This window comes from Pithys albifrons, chromosome 11 (genome assembly GCF_047495875.1).
Source record: "Pithys albifrons albifrons isolate INPA30051 chromosome 11, PitAlb_v1, whole genome shotgun sequence".
Classification (NCBI taxonomy): Eukaryota; Metazoa; Chordata; class Aves; order Passeriformes; family Thamnophilidae; genus Pithys; species Pithys albifrons.
Window position 1 is genome coordinate 16,093,936 of NC_092468.1, and position 26,200 is coordinate 16,120,135.

At 42.8% G+C, this 26,200-nt stretch overlaps 1 protein-coding gene across 12 annotated transcripts in view; it reads right to left on the reverse strand.

Annotated features, from left to right (window-relative positions):
• The window catches only part of LPP (LIM domain containing preferred translocation partner in lipoma), a 425,132-nt gene that overhangs the window by 254,347 nt on the left and 144,585 nt on the right, over positions 1-26,200 (reverse strand). For 11 of the 12 annotated variants that reach the window (XM_071566772.1, XM_071566774.1, XM_071566769.1 and 8 more), the window contains one exon: positions 22,623-22,721. The gene's annotated coding sequence lies outside the window, so the exon portion shown is untranslated. Of the gene's footprint in view, positions 1-22,622; positions 22,722-25,972; positions 26,038-26,200 lie in introns of those variants that run through there. The other variant, XM_071566777.1, reaches the window with a different exon arrangement.

The following is a 26,200-nucleotide window of genomic DNA, read 5'->3' on the forward strand; positions in this document are numbered from 1 at the left end:
TTATCCAGATATATTCAATACATTACTAAGATGTGGAGTGTGCTATTTTAAGGGCTGATTTCAGGCATTGTATGCATAATGCTTTCTCTTCTGAACACGCGCTTTGTCCTGGATGAGGCAGATGTACCTCCCACACCATCATCCTTTCTCCCCTCCATAAATCATATAGGTAAATAAACACTGCAAAAGCAGAAAGTGAAGAATTGCACACTTGGTGCACTGATTTTTACAATATCCAGCCCTTCAGCACATACTCTTCTCTCCCACTTCACTAGTTCATTCCCTGCCCTTTGGCAATAAAATAACTTATGTGACAGCAGTATCTGACAAGAAGAAAACATTCACAGACTGCACAGGTTGCAACAAGTCCACAGCATCTTGCTTTCTTCGTTCTAGGGCCAAGAACCATACATTTACTGTTCTGCCCCAAGGAGCAACTCTGCATCCCTGTACGAATCCTCAGTTGTCCCCAGTTCCCACGCCACCCACTCACAAGCTCCCAGGCTCCATCAAGCAGGCATGAGACTCTTTGCCCAACCTCCAAGCAGCAACACAGACTACGAGGACCAGTAGGTGCTGCCTGGTCCTCACTACTTACTTAATTTAACAGACTTAGATATAATTTACTGTGTCAATTGGGCAACTGATCCCAGCTGGGTCATCTGAGTCTACAACAGGTTGCACTCAGCATCAGCCTGACCACACACAGCCAGCTGAGGAAACTGCTTCACCCAAGCAGACTGTGAAGAGCAGAGCAATGATCACATCTCCCTAGACCACACACATACCTGGGTTCTCACAAGTAATGCAATTAAAAGCTCCCAGACACCAATAGCTGCCTAAAAACTGGCTAGGATGACAAATAGGTTAAAGACCATAATGGCTGGGTGACAGAGACCAAGTAAAGGTGACAGACAGCTCTGCTCTTGCTTTTAGAGTTGCTAGTGTGCCATCAAGGACATCAGCTGCTCTAAGGGCAACCACTGCACAGACACCAACTCAAGACTACCCCTGCTCTAATTGCTAACAGCAGTTTTCCCCATGGCACAACTGGACTACACAAGCAGTTCCTATGCAACCAGCAGCACTGCCAGTTTCTGCCAAGCCCATGCTAATTGCAAGTGATTCCAGCTCAAATGCTCTTAAGTCAGGAAGTATTTATGTGATGTGCAACCAAAGTCTCACGTGTAACCAAGGTCTGAGATTTGTCTCACCAGCTCTCCTGTGGTGAACAAACCCACAATCAGCTATGAAGGTCTGTCACTGTCTCTTTTCTTTCTTCCTCCTTGGAAAAGCTTTCGTGTAAATTCTAATTTTATGTCAACAAAAATGCAGAGCATTTTTGATCCTCACAATGCCCTCAGCCTGTTGGTGTAACTGAACAGTCAAAGCAACACAGAGGACATGGCCACAGATATTCCATAAGAGGCAACAGATCCTCCAAGGCTCAGCAGCTTCTCAGGTGCTAATGTGAAAGTGTCAATGTCTCCTCATGTATCACATTTATCTTAAAGCCTTAGGAACATTCAACTAGTTTCACAAACTGTGGAAATGGAAAGGGCAAGAGCAGAAGGATAATTTCACATGCGCAAGCCAAACTTGGAAGGACCAAGGAAACAAATAGACTGAGTCAGGTTTAAGGTTTAAAATATGGTAAATCTCCTCTTAAGTATGTCACTTTCACTAAGGTGAGAATATTCACCCAAATTTTATTGACTTCCATTAAATACACTATTATCTCAATCTAGGTGTTCATGAGACAGGCACAAGGCTCCACATTATCTGCAATGACATTCACTTTGAGCTACAGGTGACTGAGCAACACAAGTCTTGTGTTATCCTTGTGGGTCCCTTCCAACTCAGCATGTTCTGTGATCTCTGAATACACACAAATCCTCAGATGGAATCTCAGCATCTCCTCTCTATTGTACAGTACCTGTGATAAAGCTTCTTGAAGAAGTTCGGACTCAACTAGCCAGCATCCGTTTCTAATGAGAACAGAAACGTGTGGTACATTGTGCAGTTCTTCTCTTCATGAATGGCAACCAGCTCCTTTGGAGAAAGCATCAGGCAGCAGCTGAGACCATGGCCTGGTGGCCTTGGCTGTGCTGCAAAAGGTGCCTGTGGAGTCAGTGCCCCAAAACTAGTGCAAGCAACTTTCTTAAAGCTAGTGTTATGAATAAAGAGAAAATATAAAAACACAAAAAAACACCCCCTCAACTTAAAATGGATCATAAATTCTCTTTTTCCTTTTGGAGAACAATGTTGGTAGCATACGAGTCTGCAGCCTAAACAGACAGCTCATGAAATTCAGGCTCATCTCATATTCTTAAAACATGTAAGACCAGGATTTTCCCATGCTAGGCAGTTAGTTCACGTGCCTTCCTAAAAAGCCATTTGCAAAGTTTCTAAATGCAATAGGAGAAAAATAATCCTGCTCAGTCCATGCCTGTATCTCCCTCTCCTCCCATTAGCACAAGGGGAGAAGGTTGGCTTAGAGCAATAAAACATTTCAATTTGAATATGAATCACTCCTCTGGTGAGAAAACCAAACAGAAGCCCATTTCACATGAGCCTTATCTGAAGATATAATGAAATCCGACATATCTAACAGAAGCAATGGAAGTAAAACATGGTGAAAATACTGGCTCACACAAACAGTTTCCATTTTAGAGGATCCCAAAGTGGTTTACAAACTCATAGAGGCAGGAATAATTTCATCTGCCACTGAAACGTGGCTACCTCTGGGTGGGTACTCAGCTCAGCACCACACTGTAGTTCATTATGGAGGGAAGAACATCAAGCAGGAACTGTGTGAGAGTTCAGGACAACATGATCCTCCAGTGGGAACTGGACCACTCTCCTGGAAAGTGGAAGTTGATTTAATTTTGATTCATATGATTCAAAATGCCACTATGTGGCCCAAGCATCAGAACACCACATGCACATGACACTGTACTTTAAAAAGTCACAGGCTGTAAAAAAAGATGCAAAACCAACTCTTATGTGCTGGTCCTCTCCAGCTTCTGGTTCAAAAGGTTATAGAAAGCAGCAAGGTAGAGGATTAAAATTTCTGAACCTACCTAGGAATTACAAATTAATTTCTTACCATCCACAGGGCAGAAGGATCATGATTTCCTGCCCCTGGTTCAGATGCTATCTCCAGATGGAGTTCAGGGTAAACTGCTTCTCCCCTCCCAAGTGTTTTCATCCTTTCTCTTTTTCCTCTTCACATCCACCTGCTGTGACTGCAGTCCACCTCACTGGAGATAGTCATGGCCTGCTGTTACAGAGTTGGTCAACAGAGACTTGATCCAAACTCAAGCCTTTCTCGTGCTACTGAAACATCAACATTCAAGCACAGAAATCCTTCAGGGCAGAGGCTCCGAGCAAGTGATCTGCACATTTCCAGAGCTAAATGTTTACTTCTCTTCCTAGCAGCATCTGGAAGCTTGCAGACTATTTATCTGCATCTTGGAAACATCTATTTAGTGCTACAAACACATCAACAATTCACCTTGACTCAAAAGAATAGTTTTCCACACTCTGAGGAAACAATAAACAAAATCAGCATCTTTTTCTTTTTTTTTTTTGCCAAATGTCTGTTAAGGTTTTTCTGAAAGGAGTTTACTTAATCTTCTCCCACATTACATTATATATACAGCTGCTATTCCAGAAACAAAACAAAATTTGGTGCACAAATGCAAACAAATCTGGGTTTGGCCTGATCTTCCTAAACCAAAAGCCAACTTCCTCTCATATTGGCTCAAGAACAGAGAGCCAAAGCCAGCAAGTTCCTAACATTTCTCAGAGGCTGACTTTTGGATAGGTCTGTGTGAGTTTGTCTTCAGTGCCTTGGGACTGCGTGACAGTTCAAGGGAAAATGCCCTTGGAATGAACACGTATTTGAACACTAATTTGGACAACTGCTACAAAGCCATTTTATTCTGTAGAAATGACATCTCTCCAATCACCCAGTCATGTTCTTGCCAGTTGGAGACTCATTCTCATCTTGGTTTAAAGAGACCTAATTCATTTAGTTTTCCTTGGGGAGGAGACCAAAAAAAATCAGCAAGCCAATAAACAAGAAAGAAAAATTACAATGATCTGAACATGACATCCAGGTAAAGTGAATTGCCAGGGGATTGATTCAGCTAAAAATTCATCACTGATTCATCAAACAAATCATTGAGATGTCTTAAGAACAACCTATCAAGAGAAGTCACTCTTCCTCTCCACCTTTTATCAGTTACTGCTGGAAGTGACCTTTTCTGCACATCTCTAGACCATTCTGAAGTGTTGGAGATTTTAGGAAGTGAAAATTCATTCTCAAAATGAACTAAACTGCTTCAAAACCCTTTTATTAAAGGTTGTATCTTGCTTCTTTCTCACCATTGGGTATTTAGGATAACCCACTACAAAAAAAATTGCCACTGTGCAGTTCTAGCTAAGAGTCCAGGTTGGGTGCAAGGCCAGGTTGGATGGGGTTTGAGCAATGTGGTCTAGTGAAAGGTGTCCCTGCCCATGGCAGGGCAGGGTTGGAACAAGATATATTTGAGGTCCCTTCCAACCCAATCCATCTATGATTCTATGTGAATCCCAAATTTGGTGATACAGATGCTCTTTAAGTTATAGAAACCAAACAAAAGAGAAGTTTCTGAAATCAAGGGAAAGAGAAATTGTCCAGTGCCACTGGAAAAAGTTACTACCCAAACCCAAGGAGAACCGAGGATCCCCTTCCATCAGCTCTGCCCACAGCCTTGGGAAGGGCTCCGGCAGGGAGCTGGCACTGTTGCAGCCAACAGATTCCAGAATCTGCTCAGCCTTGCAGAAGAGTAGGAGGTGAGACTGCTGGCAGGAGCAGGCGGAGCAGCAGAACTGGAGGAGATCATAAATGGAAGAGTGTTGTAAAACACGGAGGTGAGCACAGACTGACACTCACCTTCACAGCTCCCTCCCAGAAAAGCACACCCTGTCAGCCTCTCACAGCTTTGAAATGCACCCAGACTTCGCTGGATCAATCCAGGAACCTCATTCATATGCATGTTTGCTCTCACACACAAACACGGCAAGGTTTTAACCACACACATTTTGCACAAGTCCCACAGGCCCAAACTTTCAAGTTACTCAGGAAACTCAGCCTCAAATGGGATTGTAAACCAAAAGAAAGAGATTATAGATGAAGGTAAAGACCACAAAGAACTGCAGAGCAATTTGGGTTAGAAGGGAGTTTTAGAGAGTCCAACACTGAGGTACTCCAAAACACCCAATCTTCAGAGGACATTTTTCTTAAAACAGGACTTACTCAAAAGATTGCACCAACTGATCTTCCAAAACTGATACAGTCATGTGAAAATATAGGCTGGGCTGTCTCCATTTAATATGTCTCCCAAGTGGAAAGTCCTCATCAAACCTATAATATGTTCAGTTCCAGAAGAACAATTAGGTGACATTAGATAAGTAGTTGTAACTCTCAGAAATAAATGGCCTTGCTATTTATCAGTATGTGCTGCACCTTTAAAAGTCTCCAGAAGTGATGGTCTGTTTCTGCACATACTGGAATATTCAAGAGCATTTCATATCTATTCTCATATCAAGAAAAGAGCAATTAGATCAATAATGAAACAGGAGTGCTCCCTTTTACTTTCTGTGGTTTGCAAAGAGGTTCATGTTTCTGTGTGAGCACAGCTCTTGTTTTAGTGATGTGAAAGTGTGTGGTTTGTGCGATACCCAGTTTCTTCTAATATTTGAGTTTCTGTTGTTATCTACCTACAATTTACAGTAAAGCATCCTTCATTCTCACACCTCTCAATCTCAAAATTAGATCAATTTTCCCAACAATATTCTATTACCCATGCAGACTTTTTACAAATACTGGAAAGCTTGACAACAACACACTCCTCACTAATACAGCATGAAGTCACAGAAGACAGCATTAATGCTATCAATTCTACCTATGCATACATTTGTATATACAGACACATGAAGTAGGAAATACAAGCTTTTTTGGGGAAAAGAGCCATTTTTGTGTCTGGAAAAGCAACCAGAATTTAGCTGAAATTCATGTCAACAGGCCCAAGGTACCACATGCAGTAGGTAAAGATTACTGAGCAATACTGGAACCACTGTGCATACATCACTGTTGCTCTATTTACTGTGATTATATTATTGCTATTTTCAAAACTATTCAAAATATTTATAATTTCCCCCATTCTGCAGAGCATGAATCTAATTCTAGCAAAATTTCTTAAGAACTCTCCAAATGGGAAGGACACTGCAATTACTGGGGATGGGTAATCTGCTGGCTCTCGCATCAAACCAAACCATGCCATTTATAGCATTTTGACCCTCTCTACAACAGACAAGAGCACTGATATTTTAGCTAGAAATGTTCATTTTCCAGATAGCTGTTTCTGGCGATGTGCTCCAGTCCAGGATCCTTGGCTGTGCTGCCCCAGCGGCTCTCAGGGAAATGTGCCCTTTGTCAAATATACTGAAGGTCCCAAAGAAAGTTCACCTGCTGCTACAACACAAAGATCAATTCAACGATAAAAATCTAAAACCAACTGGAATAGTAAATATTTCTGAAGAAGGAAGGTAAATCAGCAACAGCAAGGTTTTCAACCCTGTTGTGAGTCATCTGGTCAGCTCCATAGTCTGAACCTACTAAGTGCACATTGTAAGGACTGTCCACTTCTCAGTGATACCCCATTCTGCATCTCTCTGGACCAGCCTTGTAGCTTGCACACAAATATTCTTAATGGTCATAAAATCATCATGCCCTACCTGGCAATAATTTACTGATGATGGCATAACACTGCATTACCAAGTCATCAGCTGCTTCGACTAAGATTAATTCAGGCAAGCCAGGACACAAACGTTCAAACTCGTTGATGTATCTTGCACCCACCCAGAGAGGACTTGGCTTTCAGCCAGTCTGCATAAATCCTGGTGGGATTAGTCAATGTTCAAGAGGCTTCTTTATGGGATAAATAACGAGGTCAAGTGCTGAGATCTAAAAAAACGACATGATGGGTGTATATAATCTCCCACAAGGCACATCTCTCCACCCTTTATAGCCAGCAACAGGGATGACTAAGGGCACACAGCAAAAACCACTACAACCAAGGCCATGGAAATGAAACTGGCAAATGTACCATTGTTTCATGTTAAGATGACATTATCAAATGTATCTGATTTTATCACCAAAGACGCCAAAAAGCTCGTATTTGGAAGAGATGCACAAAGAGAACCATGAGACTACTGCTTATATAGCTGGTTGTACAGCTGGAGCAGAACTGCTGAAATCTTCTAGTTCTGTCCCTCTGGATTCCCTGTAGATGAGCCAAGAGCCCAAGAGCCTTGATGCTCTTGGGAAATGTCAGTAGCTAAATCTGGATTAATACAAGACTCTTTAAAACATCCTCAACCATTTGGGCAATACTCAATAAAAGTAACATCCAACACTGTAAAAGTGCCCCAGTTAGGTGTTGCCATTGTGGGCAGCTGCAGGTCAGAAAGTGCTTGACCAAATGTTAAAATAAGGAGTCAGTCAAAGATACTCTTCTAAATCAAGATCACAATTGATCACAATGACCATGGAACTCAAATGTGCCAAATTTCAAAGTTGTCTGGTTTTCCCACTGCTGTTGTCGTGTAAGAAACCTGACTGACTGCTGCATCCAAGCCCCTCCAGTCTCAGGCATTTCTCAAACTTGGATAACATTGTGGGATCTTCCTTCGGAATACAGGCAAACCCAGACTTGATACAGTAAACAGACCATTGGAACTGCTTTTTTTATTTCAACATGAACTCCATGCACACCTTAGGAGAGCCACCAGCTGCCCTATCCTTCACCAAGACACCAGAAAGGAGCTCAAGCTGCTGCTGCAGCTAAACCCAGTGCTGGGAACGGCTCCAAACATCTCTCTGGAAACTAGCATGACAATGAAGTTCTGCTGAAGTCACATGGCTCTCAGGCATCTCGAGATGGGCTATCAGGAAGTGGGACCCATCTCAAACCAACCACAAGCTCCTGGCCAACAGATTCCCATCAGCAACACAGTACCAGTCATTGCCCTCATCTGGGCACTTGGCCATCAGAAAATGTTGGAAAAGCTTCCTTCATTTCCTGCCTCCCACAGACCAGTGGATTTGGACCACTGAGAACACTGAGAAGTTTTCTCCTCATATTCCAGACCAGCTTGTGAACCCTCTCCCCCATTCCAAAGCTAACATAGTTTGTCACCAGCTACGAGTGACCTTGGCACAAATAATAATTCTTGTCTTTCTAAGCAAGAATTTGGAAAAGCAGCTTTTATAGGACAGGTATGTCTGGTTGAGATTTGTGATCAGATGCAATGCACAGTACAGCGTGTGACCTGCAGAAATATTACCATCAGCTAACAGCAGCACAGATTTCTTTCCTCCCTGTCCCTCATTAGCCTCGAAAGCTGGCCTTGCCAGCAGCAGTAATGCAAGCTGAGACAACAAAGCACATTAATGATGGGCCCCATCATGTTCCATATTAATTACCATAGCTAGTAGTAAACTGTTGGTTATAAATTATATTTTGATAAACTGCCCTTTCTCTGACAAGCCAGTTCCAATGTTTAATGTTGCACTTAATCCTCAGATAATACCCCAGGAGTCCTCACTGTGCCCAGCAACAAATCAAAGCAACCTTCAAAAGGCTGGCACAGGTCCCCTTTTCCTACGCACCCTGACCTGAAATTATCCCATTGCATCAACTTTGTTATAGGTCAGCTCTAAAGGCTGTTACCAAAAGCAGCAGCACACTCAGTCACCAAGTGTCCTGGTACTGCTCCAGTACTTCTCTGGGCTGACAAAAGCCATGTACATGTTATATATGTACAACAGTTTTCCAGAAATGCTGCACTATTACACTGTCCTGCAGGATAAAATAGCAGGCTAGTAATCCCCAGAATATCTCAACATTCAGAAGAGAGGAGATTTTCTTCTATCTGGGACTGAAATAGTCAACTAAAATCTTTACCCAACACCATCATATTCTTATTTTTGTTTCTTTTTAATTCAGTGACATTTAGCTAGCAGAACAGCTGTTAGCAAAGGTCTAGGAGAGGTGGAATACCATTTTCTATATAAAGAAAAATGTTTTGGAGGAAATTGCAATTTGACAAAAATACCTATTTAGCAAAGTACATTTTAAAAGTGGAAAAATATGCTCTGCTTTTTCTAGGTAGCAAAAGAATCGCCGTGGCTCATGAAAAGGAGCCCAAGTCTTAGGAACAAAGGTATAAAGTATATCGCAATGTACATCCAGGAAAAAAAAGGAGGAGGGATGTGCCCTTTAAGAAGCAACACAGGCTGAGACCTTACTCTGTCTCAGATGTGCCCATCACCTCCCACCACCACCAAAACACATCAAAAAACTAGCCATGGTCTTCCCAAAGAGCTGGTCCAGCTCTCATCATGGACAACCAGGAGTTTGCAGATAGCTTTAGACAGAGCCAGGTCAAGCCTGGCACAGTCAACACTTTCCTTCATTTTACTCTGAAGGCACAACTCACCACACCCAGCACGAACAAGATGTTGCACCTGTTATTTACAGTGCTAAAACCCCAACAGCTCAGGAAGAGGATCAGCAGCAGCAACTGAGAATCCCATCCTCTCCTCCACAGAAGGATGTGAAGCCCTGTGGCCTCACTCCAAGTTGCAAATTAAAAGTGCTTACAGCAGTCAAGGGTTCAGACTTGTTCTTCCACCACTGGTGGCAGATGGTATGTGCTATTATTAAATCTTGATTTCCAGCTTATAATAATAGTTGTATGGAACTTTCTGCACTAGGACAAAAATTCACTGTTTTTATTTTGGGGAAAAGTGGAAGCCTTGCAGTTAAATAACTTTTCTCTTTTAATAATTTCTTTTAAAAATTCATAACATACTTCTCCTAATTGGAAACACACAGAAAATAGGATATGGCCATATTAGTTAAAGGTCACTGAACATTTATCCACCTCTTTCGAAACTGACAGTATTGTCATGACAGCCATAAAAGCTGCTTTGAATTTTAGTTCCCTAGAAAGTAAATATAAGGAATCCCAAAGCTGTAACCACAAGTGCCACAGCTCTTAACATTGATGTCATATTCATCTGAATTTGTGCTGCAGAAGTCAGGATGGTAAAGCTTCAAAATCAGCTCATCTGTGGTGCACTGGAAGGACACAGTAATTATCCCCCAGCCCATTGCCCCCGGTATGTACCACAATGCCTTCATTTGATGCAACATTAACAGCAGAACATGTTTTATTCCCAAGCATTTAGCATGGGGCACTGTGGGGCTGCTGGGATAATTTAGGGGGCTGCTGCAACCAACTATCTCACACTACTGTATATTTTATTACAGTTTGCAACTGCTCCTTCCAATTCCAACTACCAAACAAATGTTCTTCCTTTTTTTTTTTTCCGGAACCAGTTTACATTCATTTGTTTCAATTTGCTTCCGTATCAATTAGCCAGAGCAAAGGGGGTTGCCTTTTGGACCCTCTTCTGGTACGTTTGACATAAGGGGACAGTGTAATTAATAGATGTCAGGCACAGTCCCCCTTAATGCATTGATTTCCTCCTACTTAGGAAACACTCAGGGAGAACACAATCACCCCTGGCTGTCAGAGGTCCTCATAAAATCCATAGGCTTGAATTCACAGAAACTGCTAATCATTTTGGATGCTGAGAAGGCACAGTCTGATCTTTGTAAAGGAAGGGAAATTTCTTACTAACTGCAACACCTGAGGAACGCCAAAAGCCAAATGCCAAAAGCAGCTGGACGGAGAGCCAGAGGCATCTAAGAAAAACCCTTTTGGTCTCGAGCTGCATTAAGGGAGATGGGAACACTCCCCCCTGAGTTCTGAACATCTGTATCACCCAGAACAGAGATCGTTGCAGCCAGACCAGTTTGCTCCCCCTGTCACAATCATCACCTTTCCATCACAGACAATTTGGGCTTCACCAAGCTGACTGTACATTAAACTGAACTTCAAGGAAGAACAAGATTTTATGACTATACACCTCAGTTATTTCCTTTTAAGATTTAATTTTTCCATCTCTTACATAAAATCCTCAAAAAAAAAAGTCTCAAACTATTTGATTGCTTTCATCACCCCGTAGTTCTGCCCAGGAAGGCACTGCTAACAAACCACACAAGACCAGTATTTGTGCAAAGCTAGTTAAAATGTCTTTATTCTGCAAATATTAAACCACCCAGCACACACTACACAAATCAAAAGCACAGAAAGAAGATAGTCCATGAGCATATCATGCAATCTTGCTGAGTATTATGCTTAGCTTTGCACAAGCAATAAAGCATTTTTCCCTGTGCACAGAGACTCAACTCCAAAAATGCCTACCCAGAACTGCTCATTCTTATCCACTCCATAAGGCACAGGAGACCAATCCTAGTTTTAAAGAAAAAAATACCCTTTCTTATATTTGCTGAGTCTCTCTGAAGAGATAACAGCACTTTGACTGGGCAGCATGTTTAATAAGACGATGGGGAAAGAAAGGTTCTCCAAGAAAGGAGATGACAGTGCCATGCAGCCAGCACACTGCAAATGTAGTATTTCAAACCAACCTGAAATAGCAAATTGTTACATCTCTCTCTTTAGAAGTCAGCAAACACTTCTTTCAGTGTTTACCTCAAAAATACTGCCTTATGCAGGCATCTATACAATCCAGTGACCTGGTCTATTCCACAGAGAGATGCAGACAGACAAGAGAAAAAATGGAAAGTAAAACCTGTTCTGAAACAACACCACATGCACGTGGTCTTGCACCAGCACCCACCACAGCACACATCTACTGGCAGCTCCACCCCTGCAGCCTGCAACGGCTGAATGCCTTCCACTGGAAACCTTTCTGTGATGCTAATCTACTGCACAAGGAAAATCACTAGAGGAGGACACCCAATAGCTTCTAGCCAGAACACAACATGCCTTCAGCAAGACCTTTGATTTTCACAGGCACACACTGAAGTTGTTCTTCACAACAAAGAACAGCCTGTCTGTTGCATAACTAACCTTAGGCTGCATTAGATAAGTTGTGCCTTCTCACAGATCAACTGACCTTAAATAATGTCTCCAGTGTATTCAGAGCCAATAGGTTTCTCTTTTAAAGCTCAACTGACAGGTCTTCTCCTTCCAGCTATTTCTTCAGAAAGGCACACAAAGAAGGTTTCAAGAGGAATCTCATGCTTACTGTTCCAAAAGCAGCTTTCCAGGCCAAAAATGAAGGCCAAGATCTCAGCTTCAGAGTTGCATCCCCCTTTGAAGGCTTCTTCAGCACTTCACTGCACACTACAAGTGACAGCCTTGGCAGGATGGAACTGGAATTGAAGTGGATGTAACTGAAAAACTCAGTGCATCTCGGGAAAGCTTGCTGCAGTTCTGCCACTGAGTCAAGACAGAAGGAAAACAGTCACCCATGCCAATGAATCACTGCTTTGTGTTCTGGATAAGGCAAAACAAAGGTCTGGTGATGAGGAGCTCTCATATGTCATGCAAGGGTCGGCAGCAAAGGCAAATTCCACCATGGCATTTCCGTTTTGTCGCCCAACCTGCTACTATAAATGCATACAGCAGGATCTTTCATTGCGCATCCAAAAATGGCATTTAACATAGCTGTGCAGCATCACCCCACTGCCATATTCCCCTCTAGAGGTGGCCTATCAGGAAATGAACAAAGCTGAAGCCACAAGGCACTGTGCAATGGGCAGATGAGCCCTTTTAATATCATTTCTTCAATCCTATCATGGGTGAAAGATGATACAGGAGCTCTGCAGTTGCCCCAGGGGTGGAAACACTCGGGAAGAGATAGAGACTGTGTGAAAGTAAGCAAGTCTCAGCACCACTCCTGGCAGTCATTTCACTGTCCACGCAGAGGTCTGTGCACTCCCTGTGACATTTTATAAGCAAAATGCTCGCAAAGCAGTGCTGGATCCCTCTGATAATGCAAATACCAAACCAATTACCCAATAAACCCATGGCAAAGGCTGAGGCACTAAAAGCCTGTCTGTTCTCTGACAGCAGTTAGCTGTCACACAGGTCCCACTTGAGCCTCAGTTCCCTACTAAAAAATCAGGGCCCATGGGGCTTCCCTTCTTGCCACATGTTGCTCCACTCACCCAACTGCTGCTCAATGACAGTTTTGACATCTGGGCAGACAGAGCACACACATCTTTTCTGGAGCACATTAGGGCAGAAGCCCTGCCTCACCTCTTACAATCAGCCAAACTGGGTTTCATTCATAAGGCTCTGCTTTAAAAAAGAGCCACGTTATTCCACATTCAGGCCACCATCATCCCTCACTGTAAGCACAAGAGCCCAGACCTGTGATAGTTGTTTATGCCAGAGGAGTTCCACAGCTGCTGAGGAGCTTTCTAGTAAATCGAGTCCTGATGGCAAAGGAAAGGGGTTGCAGAGCAGTTACAGGAATCTATTCGTCCTGCATTAGTCAGCATATACAAATACATCCTCTTGCTTCATTACATTTTAATTGGAGTACATATGAATAGGCTTTCCTGGTTACTTAATCAAAGGGATTCTGAGTACAAGGTGTTCACATGAAAAGCTAGAAGGCAACATCCTTTCAAGCTTTTCTTTCAGATTTTTTAGGCATCCGTTGTCAATTTCTTCAGGTCAGTTAACATTTTAGGGCTGCTGCAAAGAACCATGACAAGCAGCCACAAAGTGCAAATAAAGCATTGTGAGGGGAAACAGGACACAGATCATTAACTCTGCATTCCTCTTTAGGATCCAGACAAAAATTAAACGCAAAATCCCAGAGCAGATGTTCTGTTAGTGAAGTGATCAGTAGCGCTAAACACCAGGATGGCTTTGCTGCTGTGTGTCACACATGTTTGGGCTGGACTGTCTGCAGTTTCACTATTTTAAGTGTCCTTAGGTACTCTGAAACCACAGAAGATTTGAACCTATAAAAAAATCCTACTCAAACTTTGGGATTTCCTCAGTAATCTCTTTTTCAGCAACACAGATGCTTATTTGTTCACACACGCTTTTCCTGAGCTGAAAGAAATGTGCATATACTTTCTTGCCTGCCTAGAAGAGGACGACCATCTCCAGAACTCCTTCCTTACTAAAACCATGAGCTGTATGACCAGATTCTCAGCTTCTGTAAAATTCATACAGTTGGTACAGCTTGAACTGACAGTATTATACACCAGCTGAAATCTACCAGTAAAGCAACTTCAGTTGAAAGAGGCACAGATGGGGATGGGAGCCCTGTGCCTGACTGCATGAGAAACAAAAAGCAGCTATGTTGTTCTGCACAGCACTGTTTGCGAAGTGAATCAACAAAAACAACCAAAAACAATCAGAAAAAAAAAGGAATTTCAGCAATTTAAAACCACAAGGAACTTACTGGCCTGCTCCTGCACACTTGCACAAAAGTGTATACATTCTGTCCAGTGACAGGTTCTGGCAGCCTGGGACTGACACACTTTCTATGGCAATGTCCCAATATTAGAAAAATTTGGTCATAAGCTAAAAATGTTACAGAAATAGCACAGGATCATAAGTTACGAGCTGAGTCAGAACTCGATCTGCTACTTGACTTTTATATTATTTTATTCTTTTTAAAAAAGGCACATCATGCTGTGTTTTTTTAAAAACAGTTTGCTGCTGCCATCACTTATGAAGAAGAATGAGCCTTTGTAGAGCAGGAGGAAGGCAATTTGAAATGGCAAAAATCAATCTGCTGGGAAGCAAAGGACACATCCCCTCACATACCACAGCCCCTTGTGTAATAAGCCCTTCATCAACACCACAGCCCCTCTGTGTGCCAGCTCTGGCAGGAAAGGGACAGTCTCTTGCTCAGGCACAAGGAGTCCTCCATCAGAACCCCAGGGATGCTGATGGGATTGCACACTGTAGTACGGTGCCCTAATTCCAGGAATCTTGGGTGTGCAATGCAGTCTTCTGCATAGAAGTGTTTTATTTGCACTCAGTACTTGTAAATCATTGGTAAATAATTAACAGACAGCATAAGCATGTAACAGAACCGAGTCGCAGGTGTTAGTGAAGAAAACTGCTATAAATGGATATGTCACAGCCATAAACTGCCTGTTCAGCTATCGGGTGCTGCAGGAATTAAACAATTCAGTTTTCATAAATTAATCCCCAACATCCAGAACCTTACTAGGAAGCCCATCTGTATTTCTCCTCTGTTATTTATGACCATAACTTTTCCTCCTTTCACAGCTTGGACAGTCTTTAAATCAAGAAACAATGGATTGCCCCTGCTTGCTGGGTAGAGCCTGAAGGTCACACACAGGTCCATTCATCCATCCCAGGGAATGGGAGAGCAAGGAGCCTTGCCCCACCATCCTGCTGGGAGCTGCCAGACTTGCTGGCTGCAGCAGCAGCAGAAAAGGATTTCTCAAGTACGAACACACAGACATAGCACAGGAGGATATCCCCTTGTCCACATTTCCTCTTCAGTTTCTCCCTCCTTCCTGCTGCCCCACATATCCTATAGACTGTTTCTGCAAACAGCCCAGGAGATATTCTTTTCCCTACATGTAGCAGAAAGGTGGAGGAGCAGAAATCCTCCTGCCAGACATGACACTGCAAAGAACCCAGCTGTGCCATCAGGGCTCTCCGTGCTTCTTAAAACACCAAAGACATTCAGCATCACAGCATCTCAGCCACCAACACTCAGCTGCTGGAAAGGCAAGAGGCAGAAGCCTGCTAAAACAATGTGGAAAGGAGAAAGCAAGAATCCTTGGAGAAAAGTGGAGGAAAGTCGCTTAATCCAAGGCAGTGCACCAAGGAAGTAAAACATCAGTATCTCACCATCCTTTGCTGTGGGTCCCTCAGAAAACACATGGATCCTGGTTTGTCTGTACCTCTGCCTGGAGACAAAACCTAAAAAGGCCCTTTTCTGACAACAACTTAAAAAAGTTTAAGCTCATTTCATCATGTTTGTTTTGGTTTCGAATACAGTAACATACAAGCATTAAATTCTTAATTTTTTTTCCAAAGTACAGCTCCCATAAGCTTAAAAGTAAATGGGAGTACTTTGCTTCCTGGGGTATGGAGCTGGAACATTTTTCTAGCACCTAATAAAACATTGTTTGGTTGATACTAACCATTAAAATATGTGTTTCAAGTCATGTAATGTTCCCTGTGAAATTTGCCTTTTTGCTCCACGAAGAAAAGGGCACCGAAAGGAATCCTGCAGCCATAAGGATCTCACTTAATTCATGGAAGTATCATTTTAAAAGCCTCACAACATGATCAAAGCACTGTAGAAAACAGATGTTCCAAGCTTTACAAATTCCAGCATAAGTATATTTTATGACATTTATCACTGCTAAATTCTTTCAACCATTTTTTCCCCTGCAAGAAGCATGCAGGCAATTTCCTTCTCAAGAAAGACATGTTCACAGGCAGACTCACCTCTAGCCACAGACCATCTCCTCCCAGCATCCTTCCCCATCTATCATGAAGGAGAATGTGTGGTGTCCCAGCAGCCATGGTGCAGTCAGCCTCCAGCAGCACCTGTCCAGCAGACCTGGTCATGGTTTTCCCCACCTCACAGGGCGAATTCCACATAGAAATCACTGTGTCACTGTATTACTTACACTCTGTCTCTCAGCACTTCACACAGACCCTCTCCCAGAAATGTCACCACTCCACTGCCCTGACATCAGACTACAGCCTACAAAGCCCTCTGTAAGGTTTCTTTCTGTTGACCAAGGCACATACTATTATCATCCCTCAAGATCACACCAGGCCACCACTGTCTTGACAAGCTCTGAGCAGCCTCATCCAACCTTGAAGCTAAACCTGCTTTGAGCCAGGAGCTGCACAAGAGACCTGCAAGGCCCTTTCTACCTATACTGTTGGAAGATTATAAATCTCAGGCAGGAGCCACATGGAAATGCTTTCAACGAGCTCAGTACTCGAAGGGAACACCTCCCGTGGTCCCCCAGCTCCTTCTATGGATGTGGACCTACTCGCCCTCCCTGGCTGCAGCAGAAGACTCTTGTAGCTACAAGGCCAGATGCAAGCAGGAGATGCTCAGGCAGCTGATGCCTTAGGCACTACCAAAGCCAGACACGCAGAGCCAGAAGGAGCAATAATGGGGAGCTGCAGGTCTGTGCAGGAACCCACTTATTTCTGAGAGAGCAGAGACAACTCCCCATTCCTACAGGTGATCATGGAGGCAGAGAGCACATATTTCTACTGCAGTTGAAATCACAGTCAAATTTCCACCTAAAGCAAACTTCCCAGGAAGTTTAGCTTTAGTCAGTTTCTGTTTTCATATTCCCTGGAGCATTACCAAACTCTCTTCTGACAGAAAGTCTAAACACCATGCAGTGCTAGGCAGTTTCATGAGAGTGAGCTGTGTACCAACAATACACTCAACTACCCTAGAATCTGAAAAATAAAATTTATCTCTGAATAATAACATTGGGGTTTTATCCCACCCTCAAAAAAAAGGATCTGAAACAACCCGCTCCTTTTAAATTCTACATATTCACAGAAGAGGGTGTTTGTGAAGAGGACCCCACAAGCACATCACTTCTCTAATATCTGCCCAGCTTAGTTTCACCTGCCTCCCTGTGCTCCCTTCCCAATTCCTACAACCTGCTTGCACATCCTGTTTCACTATGAACACAAGCTTCTTCCCTGGGACAGAGCACTGCCTTCACTTCTCCTCATGGTGAGCTTCTGGGAGCAAAAAAAACCAAATGAGTTTTCCCTTCCTGCTTGTCCAGGCTGTGAGCCCAATCAAGGCATCACCAGGGCCGTGGCAGCTCTTCACCATGGGCACTGGGTACCAACAAAATGGCAGAGCAATAAGTCCACCATCAAGAAGATGAGAAAGCAACTTCTGAAAAAAGAATACAAGGCAGAAGAGGTCTTCAAGAACAATAAAGAATGAGGAAAACACAGGAAAGAAGAGAGACGCCAGGGATAAAGAGGAGAACAGGGATGTTGAAGGTGAGCAGAGGTCTGAGGAACAAGGATAACTGAAGGTGACAATCTCAAGAACTCAAGCAGAGGCTGTAGGTTGTTGGAGGAGCAAATGCAAGCAGAGAGAGGGTCTCTCTGCAAGGGAATCACAGCAACAGTCCTCCTCTCACCAAATCCATGGGCTTTTTTTGAAGGACCTCTTAGTCTAAGGATTTCTTGTATTGTTCAAATCTCATTTACTTCTTCATTTGTAAGGTACATCTTTGTATTCTAAATACACATAGAAAAGTTTCTGAAAATTAAAACAGTCTCAGGAAATCTTGCCATGCTGGCAACAAGGACTTCCTGTGTGTACGTGCACAAGCAGGCGCATGCACAGAAACACATGTGCATTCACATCTAGACCACAGATCTCTGGGAAAATCACTGTTCCCATAAGTGTCCTCAAAGTGAGAAAAGAAACAGGGCGAGTGTGCAGCACTGTCCCACAGCCAGGCCATGCTCCTCCACTCCAGCCTCAGAGACAAGCAGTACTGACATCAAAGTCTATTTTCCTGCAGGTCCTGTCCCGTCCCTGCCCCTGCCTGCAGGTGCATCACCCCTGCAGCACACGCATGGATGATTGCGCCCAGGGCTGCAGCCACTGGTGGGGCACGAGGCTGAGCCACCCCTGCCTTCGCACTGCTAGGAAGACAGTGCCAATGGCCATGGAAGGGGAGGACAGTGTCTTCAGAGTCTGGGCTGCAACAAAGCAATTTTAAAAGCCAAGTCAGCATCAGAACTTGACAAAATTATCCTGCTGAGTTACTAACATCACAGTTCTGTTCCAGATCTGAGTTTGTTTCGCTATCTTGCCTTCCCACTCCAAGTGAATTTGCCTAACAATTTTAAGAAACAGAACAAGGCTGTGGCCAATTTTCAGGCCTTCTGATTTAGACATTAAAAAGGAGGGGAAATCCCGCAATGTTTCCTTCTTGTTTTTCCTAAATAAAAATAACGTATAGCCCTAACTAGATAATAAATATGCTCAAAAGCTGTCCTTAAGTAAAAGCTTTTGATAACAAATTGCCTGTGCTAACCGCTATTTTACTGTTGATTTTTTTATTGTTGCTTAAGCACTGCAATTATGCTAATAAGCCTGAGAGGATGGTACACTAAAGCATTGAATGTGACAGATATAATACTCAATAAAATGTTAATCTTACCTGAAAATTGGAATCAAACAGCCTTACTAGTATTTATGGATATGGCATCTCCAACATGTTTCTTAAGAGGTATATATATATATATGCAACAGATATTTCTAAATATTTCTAAGTATACCCTACTATTTCTCATGCCTTCATAGAATTTAATTCCAGGTGGCCATTACGCCTGCTGGTAATTGCCAGTCCCTTTTGGAATAAGAAAAAAAGAATGTTGCCTTCTGGGCCACGCAAAACTCATGCATATTGAAGGACTTTTCCCTTTGGCACCTGAAGTATGGCAGCTGTCCATGGGGATGGGGACATGTCTTCCCAACTCATGGCATGGCCACCAGGCTTGTGAGAGTGTGGCACCACACAAAATAGGCACTGCTCTGCCACCCTGAGTTCTCTCTTTTTCTCATATCCTCTCCTTTTATGTACAAGGGCAGGTAAACCCAGAAAAGGATTATTAACAGGTGCTGGAGAAATGACTTCTGGATTTTAAAAAGGGCCTAAAACCAAATTTATTTATTTTAATTTTAAACTTTTCAGCCCATGCTGACAGGGAACTAGACCCATCTGCTTCACTGCAAGTTACGCCACTGCTGAGCTGGACCAAGAACTGCTGAGCTGCCGCAGGGATCTGGCATGGAGGTGCCTTGTGACTTTCCACAAGTTGCACTGCTTTTTGCACTCTTTATTTCACCACCCAGTCCCAGTCTGCTTTCTCAATTGATGGCATAATTTTTTTCAGGGAATTTGATGCCTTTCACCACATATAGGTTTTATTTTTTTTGTCCAAACCTATGAATTTCAGACCCAGACTCAGGGCTCCACTACCATGAATGTCCTGTGGACAAAGCAGGTGGTCTTCAAAACCTTCACTTTCTCATCTACGGAAGGAAAAAAAATAACTTCAGAACAGCCACATGCTTCTGACAAACTATGCTTACATCCATGACCAGGCTCTATAGAGAACATTTCTACACAACATGGATGTCAACAACTGCTATTTAGGCTTTCAAACGCTGCAGGTTAAAGCCTAAATAGCAGCTGCTGGCTCCCAGCTTCACTCCTCATGCTGCTCCCACCCACAGGAGTTAATTCTGCTGACAGAATCGTAGAAACATCGATAATCACCATTATATTTTCTGACAGTAAAGCAAGATTCTTGCCACTGAATGCTGCAAGCCTCCTTGGCCAGCGTTAGGTGGGAGACATCTAGGAACTGTTTCCATGAATAGTCACAGCAAAGAAAATATTATCAGCTTCCCACTGAAATCTAGGACTTTCAAAGTGCTCAGAGATCACAGCAAACAACCCACAGAACACAACATACCAAGATGCACTAGGGCTCTCTTAACCTTGGAACACACATGGGCTTGCACTGCAAGCAAGGATGGAGTGCAAGGATGGGAAATTGATGGCTTTACAGGACAGAGATTAAAGTAGCTCCAGAAAACCTCATTGAAAAGAGTAAGCAAGGAGTGCAGCACTAGGAAAAAAAAATTTCAGTTGCAAATTCAAAGCAAAGTACTAATCGACTAAGCTGGCCCCTTTGAGAGCCACGAGATACACCCAGGGCTGCTCCACTCCAAGTGAGCCCCAGCACCAGATGTCAGACATCAAATTTCAGGTGTAGCCAGCAAGTTACCCAGGCACAGAGCTGCCAAGTGCTGCAGGGCCATACGGCAGCCACTCCCTTAGAGGTGGCAGGACTCATCCCTCTGCCACATTAAGTGAGTCTTGCCATTATTCTCAACCCTGCAGGGAAATCTAAATTGAACTTTGGCATATTGTTTTCTTTTGCTAAGCAGCAATGCTTGAATGTTAACTCCAGTCCTGACAGGAATATTTATGGAGTATTCTTTGCAAATAATCTTAACCTGACCAGTCCGAAAGGTCAGAATCATAAAAAATAATAACAACAATAAAAGAAACACAAGGCTGGAAAACCATCATTGCCATTGGCACAACCACTCAACTTATTAACCATCCTTGAAACAAGGTGAACTGCAAGGGCTCGGATTTATTTGATTGATTGAGATCAAAAGATCAGGGGGGCACACAGTAAATTGTATCTTTCCATGAATGCATTTTGCTTTCAAGATTTGAACAGATAGTTGCAGGAACCGAAAAGCTTAAGGGAGGGTGGAGGAGGGGAGGAGAAGAAAAGAGGAAAAAACCCACATGTATAAAGGTGACTTCAGAAAGGCATCCCTCATTTCCCTTTTGACACCAGCTGCATTTCTTAGAGCTATCAGAAAGTTTCTTCCATGTTCCCATACCCCTGGGACAAGCCAGCTTACCTCTATTAAGCAGAGGACAATAATGAACAGTAAGACACTACTGTAACTCCAGGGGAAACACCAGTACTTGATGACATTAAGAATGAAATATAGATATTAGACAAACTAAAGTCCAGCAAGAGGTTGAAGAACTTCCCATTGAGTTTCAGATGTCCTATGAGTTGGGCAGGTATGTCACTGATCTTCTTAACTGGATCAAGGAAGATAAACCACCTGAACCCTACTCTTCTCACTGTGATGGCTCAGAGGCTGCCTGAGCCCAAGCTCAGTCTGTCATCAGAGAAGGGAGGAAGAAGCAAGAGAACTAAAGGAGCAGACATCTTCAGGACACAATTTCAAGACCCAGCTGGTGAACCAGCATTTTTAGACCCAGGAAAAGCCTGCTGTGTTTGCTGTCAAGACAGGACAAAGAAACACAATGGAGAACAAGATCAGAAGAGCAAGAGAAGAAAAATAAAGCTCTCCTCCATTTCATCAGTCCTGAAAACAGAGAGGAAAAGCAATCATTTGGTTCCTCTGTGTTTCACATGATATTTGTGTTTTGCTCAGTGTATCTGTATTTGTAGCATTGTGTTCTTATGTCACAATAAAATAGAAGAGATTGCCCACCTGAGAGTAAGAGTAGATCTCTTACATGAACCACAGAAGAGAACCAAACTCCCAGACACTTGCTACAAAGGAGCTAGCATTAATATAACCTCCTGTTTTTATCATAAGTTTACACTGCATGCCAACAACAGAGGATTAAATCTCTCCTTCTCCTTAAGCTTACACTTTCCTCCAGAAGAACATCACCATTCACGTAACAAAGATTGTGAGCACAGACTTAAATGCTATTGCATCAATTCATCATCAAACCACGCAGCTCATTATGCACAGATACTCTGAGCTTTGCCTCTCAAATTATCAGCTTTATTGCAGAAGACCATTCACTAATGCCTCAGCTAAATTTCTCTTACTGCAACTGAAGTTTATAATTTGTCTTATTTACAGTGGACCAATTTACAGTTTATTTCCTCTCTCCAAGAAAAGCTCACTATTTCCAAAATTTACAAGCTGAGGCACCAGTGCTGCTTGTCTTTTCTTTGAAATTCTGCTTCTGCTCAAAGCACATTCTCAATCGCTGTATGTGCATTTCTCTTCTTACCCTGAGAGAGCAGGCAGTTGGATACCACGAGGCTGTTTCAAGAGAAGACACTCACATCCAAAGGCTGATGCATTCAGGCACACCCAGTTACAAAGTACTCTGAAACAAGGAAAAGAAGAATTGTCTTCAGTATGTTAGGCAAAGTCTAGCCCAGTAGAAAAGGAAAATCCAACAACTCTGAAGTGCATTTTTTCCCACCCCATTATTTAACATGCAAACAGATCCTCAAAAGCAACAACAATGACTGTAGATACATCATGAGCCACCACTCAAACTTGGTCACATTTTCTCTGACAACCACTACAAGGGTTTTATCAATCTGTGTTCTAGGAAATGAGTGCATGGATTTTACAGAAAGTTCTGCCAAGCTATAAGCAATATCCAGCACACGTCAAAATAAGATGGCTCAGACTCCAAATGTTCATGCACTGTGACAGAAGACAAATCTTGATGTTACCACTGGAGACTTTTATTTACAGTGTCACTGAAACCAAACAAGACAAGAATTCTAGACTACCAAGATTTAAATGTATGTAATTATGGGAGAGACTCAGAGGATAAAAGTCACACCTTATGAATGGCTGAATAATTTTGTGTTCACAAACACAGTCCTTACCTGCATTTTCAGGATGTTCTACCTAGCAAAATGAAATTTTTCTCATGAACCCAAGGGCTTGGTGACAATGTAGAAAGAATCAAGAAAGGATTTACACAGGCAGTGTTTGCAAACAGAGGGTAGAGTTCTGAATATTACCAAAAACATCCCAAGTTTCACGAGAGGTAACAAGTAACAAGGGAGAGCAGCAATAATACATTTGGCATCCTACTTCTGGACACTCTCAGAAAAGCAGAGCTAAGTGGTAGCAAACAATTTGCCACAATCATATCTTTTAGCAGTAGATTACATTTTACACCCCATCTCATCTAAATTCCTGTTTGCCCTCAGCAGGGGCTGCTCCTGGCCCCAAAGGATACAGTCGCTTTGTAACAAATACGTCTTTTCCAAGGGCTGAAGCCAAGAAACACTTAATTTGTCACCTGCTGTGAAAACAAGATGCCTGTTGCACATCTAAGGACATGCCAGTGCAACAACTCAGTGTCTTCTATTTCACATGCATCATCCATCTGACTGTCCCTTTGGCTACTGCACTTCGTCCATCTCCAAGTTTCTACTTGGGATAGTTTGATTTTTTTCCTCTGCAATCCTTCTCAGCTGCCCATGGCTTTTGCTTTCCTTCATCACTTGCACTCTTACCAATGCCAACACTCACAACCAGCCAGCCCAACTGCTGTCAGCACAGGAAGGCGACAAACTCCTGTTTAACATGGATTCGATAACATAAGTAGTTTCCAAGGCTAAAGAGGAATACCTGCACCAATAACATCCCTAAAGCAGCACACAGTAGCTAAAGAGACTAAGCAATAAATACCTCTTAATGAAGATGAAAAGCTCCAAAGAATCTCAAAATGTATGATGGACAACTAATAAAAGAGTCTAAATGCATGTTCATCTTTAAGAGTGAGCCAAGGACTTCAGCAAGATCATCTGCAGCATCAGACATGTTACCTCCCAAAATACTATTGAGATAAGGATGTTTAACAAGCGATAGAGATAGGAGGAATTAGTCTATCAAGAAAATACACCCATTTCTACAGTTGAATTACAACAGCTGTTGAAAACCATGGAGTAGCATTGAATGGCAGTCCAGGACAGGGAGCCAAGACGACTACGACATGCAATTGAAACTGCCAAGGGATTAAGTTAGGTCAAATGTAATTACACAAATTGGATCCTGGCCAGAGTACTGGCTGGTTTAAGGAAATTAAAAGAGGTGTTCAAAAGTTTCAGAGATGGAGTCCTCCTCATGTTAATTATTTGGTGAGTCAGTCACTGAAGTCTCAGTACTCTGGGAGGCTGTCTGAAAAAGGGGAAAAAATGAGGCATAAACTTGAAAGGCATTAGAAGCGATTAGCAAAAGCCTTTGTTCTCCATGGCAATCCCTGCTGCACCAGTGTGTGAAGGCCTTTCATGTTCATGCTGAAAAGTGGCCTTAGTTCCTTTGATACTTCTGTGAGGAAGCGTTTAAATTTACAAATATCCTGCTGACAGAAGTTACAGACAACAGTCGAGGAACTTCTGCTTAAACCAGCCAGATCATGCTCAGCTCTCAAGCGGGCAGTGCTCCTGCTGAAGGGAGGAATGACAGCACGGGCACACAGAAGCTCACTGAGACCTAAAGACTCTACTTGCTAATGGCACATGAAAGCCAAGTCATGTCAAAAAGGACATTGCAGCCATGTGGGACAACGGTCTTGTTGCCTTCATCTAGTTTACAGAAGATGGAGAGCATGCAAGGCAGATAATAGTAAGGAGACCAGACAGGATGCCTTGTGGTCTGGCAGCTGAGCACCACTTGGAAAGACTAGATCCTGACTATGTCTCTGCCATAAACCTTCTAAATTATAGAAGCAAAGTAACATATATCAAATTTTTCCCACATATTTATTGCTGTGCTGCTTCTGGCTAAATAAAGATACAGAAAGATCACATCCAGAAGAGACAAGAACTACCAGTCAGGGATTGAGACTCCCTATTCAACCTTTAGCTGAGACTTGTACTATAACCACGTACAGTGCTATAAAACATGCAGGGTTTCGAAAAAACAGGCCTTGTGAGTCTCACTTTTGGCACCTGAAAGAAGTAGATGTCTCTGCTGCTTCTGTACCTGGAAGTCGTCATTACAGATACGCTCATTGCTGTCTTTGAAGCAGTTGGATACGACAGTAAAAGTAGTACAGAATTGGAGATTAACCTTTTTGGGTAGCTTATTCAGTGAAATGTTCAGATGATGTGCATTAAACAAACCACTTTTTGACTGATGTGAAAAAACTAGAGAGATGAAGTAACTGTCTTCTCACCAAGTGCCATACACCAGGCATGTCAAGTGACATGGCTTCCTCTCGCAGCGACAGCAGGTGAACACGCAACCAACGCCTCTGCCATATTGATTTCATGCAGTTTTCTTTTTTTTTTTAACTTTTCATAAAACAAGCCAGGAAAAGGCAGACATTTCACAGCACAGATTGGTGCGATTTGTACTAATGGCCTAAGCGTAGATGCAAGCAGCAGCTTGCTTCTCTCTGTGTGGAACAGCCAACGGGGACAAGTTCTGGTGGTACAACTGCTACTATGGCACACCTTGCCCCAGCCCAGGAACACCTCCTCCTTCAAGGGCTGCACAACAATCAGGGCAAGAAATGAGAGCAAAGGAGAAAGTCTCTGCTGAATGCTATTCTGTGCAAAATCCAGGGGCAAGCAAATGTGGAAAAAGGTTGCAGTTTGTACTGACCACACAAGTCGTCATTCTTGCAAAAGGTACTCAAGTGTTCATCCAGGTAGCAAAACCACAAATGCCGTAAATTCCTCATCCCTGGCACTCCTATGATAAGGCAATCACTCCCTTGGAATCCTCAGGCACTACACAGATGACAAAGACACAGATTTCTAAATAGGAACAAAACAGCATAGCAGTTCATCCCATTTTTCCCAAACACCTTCCAAACAGCCTCCTCTGACA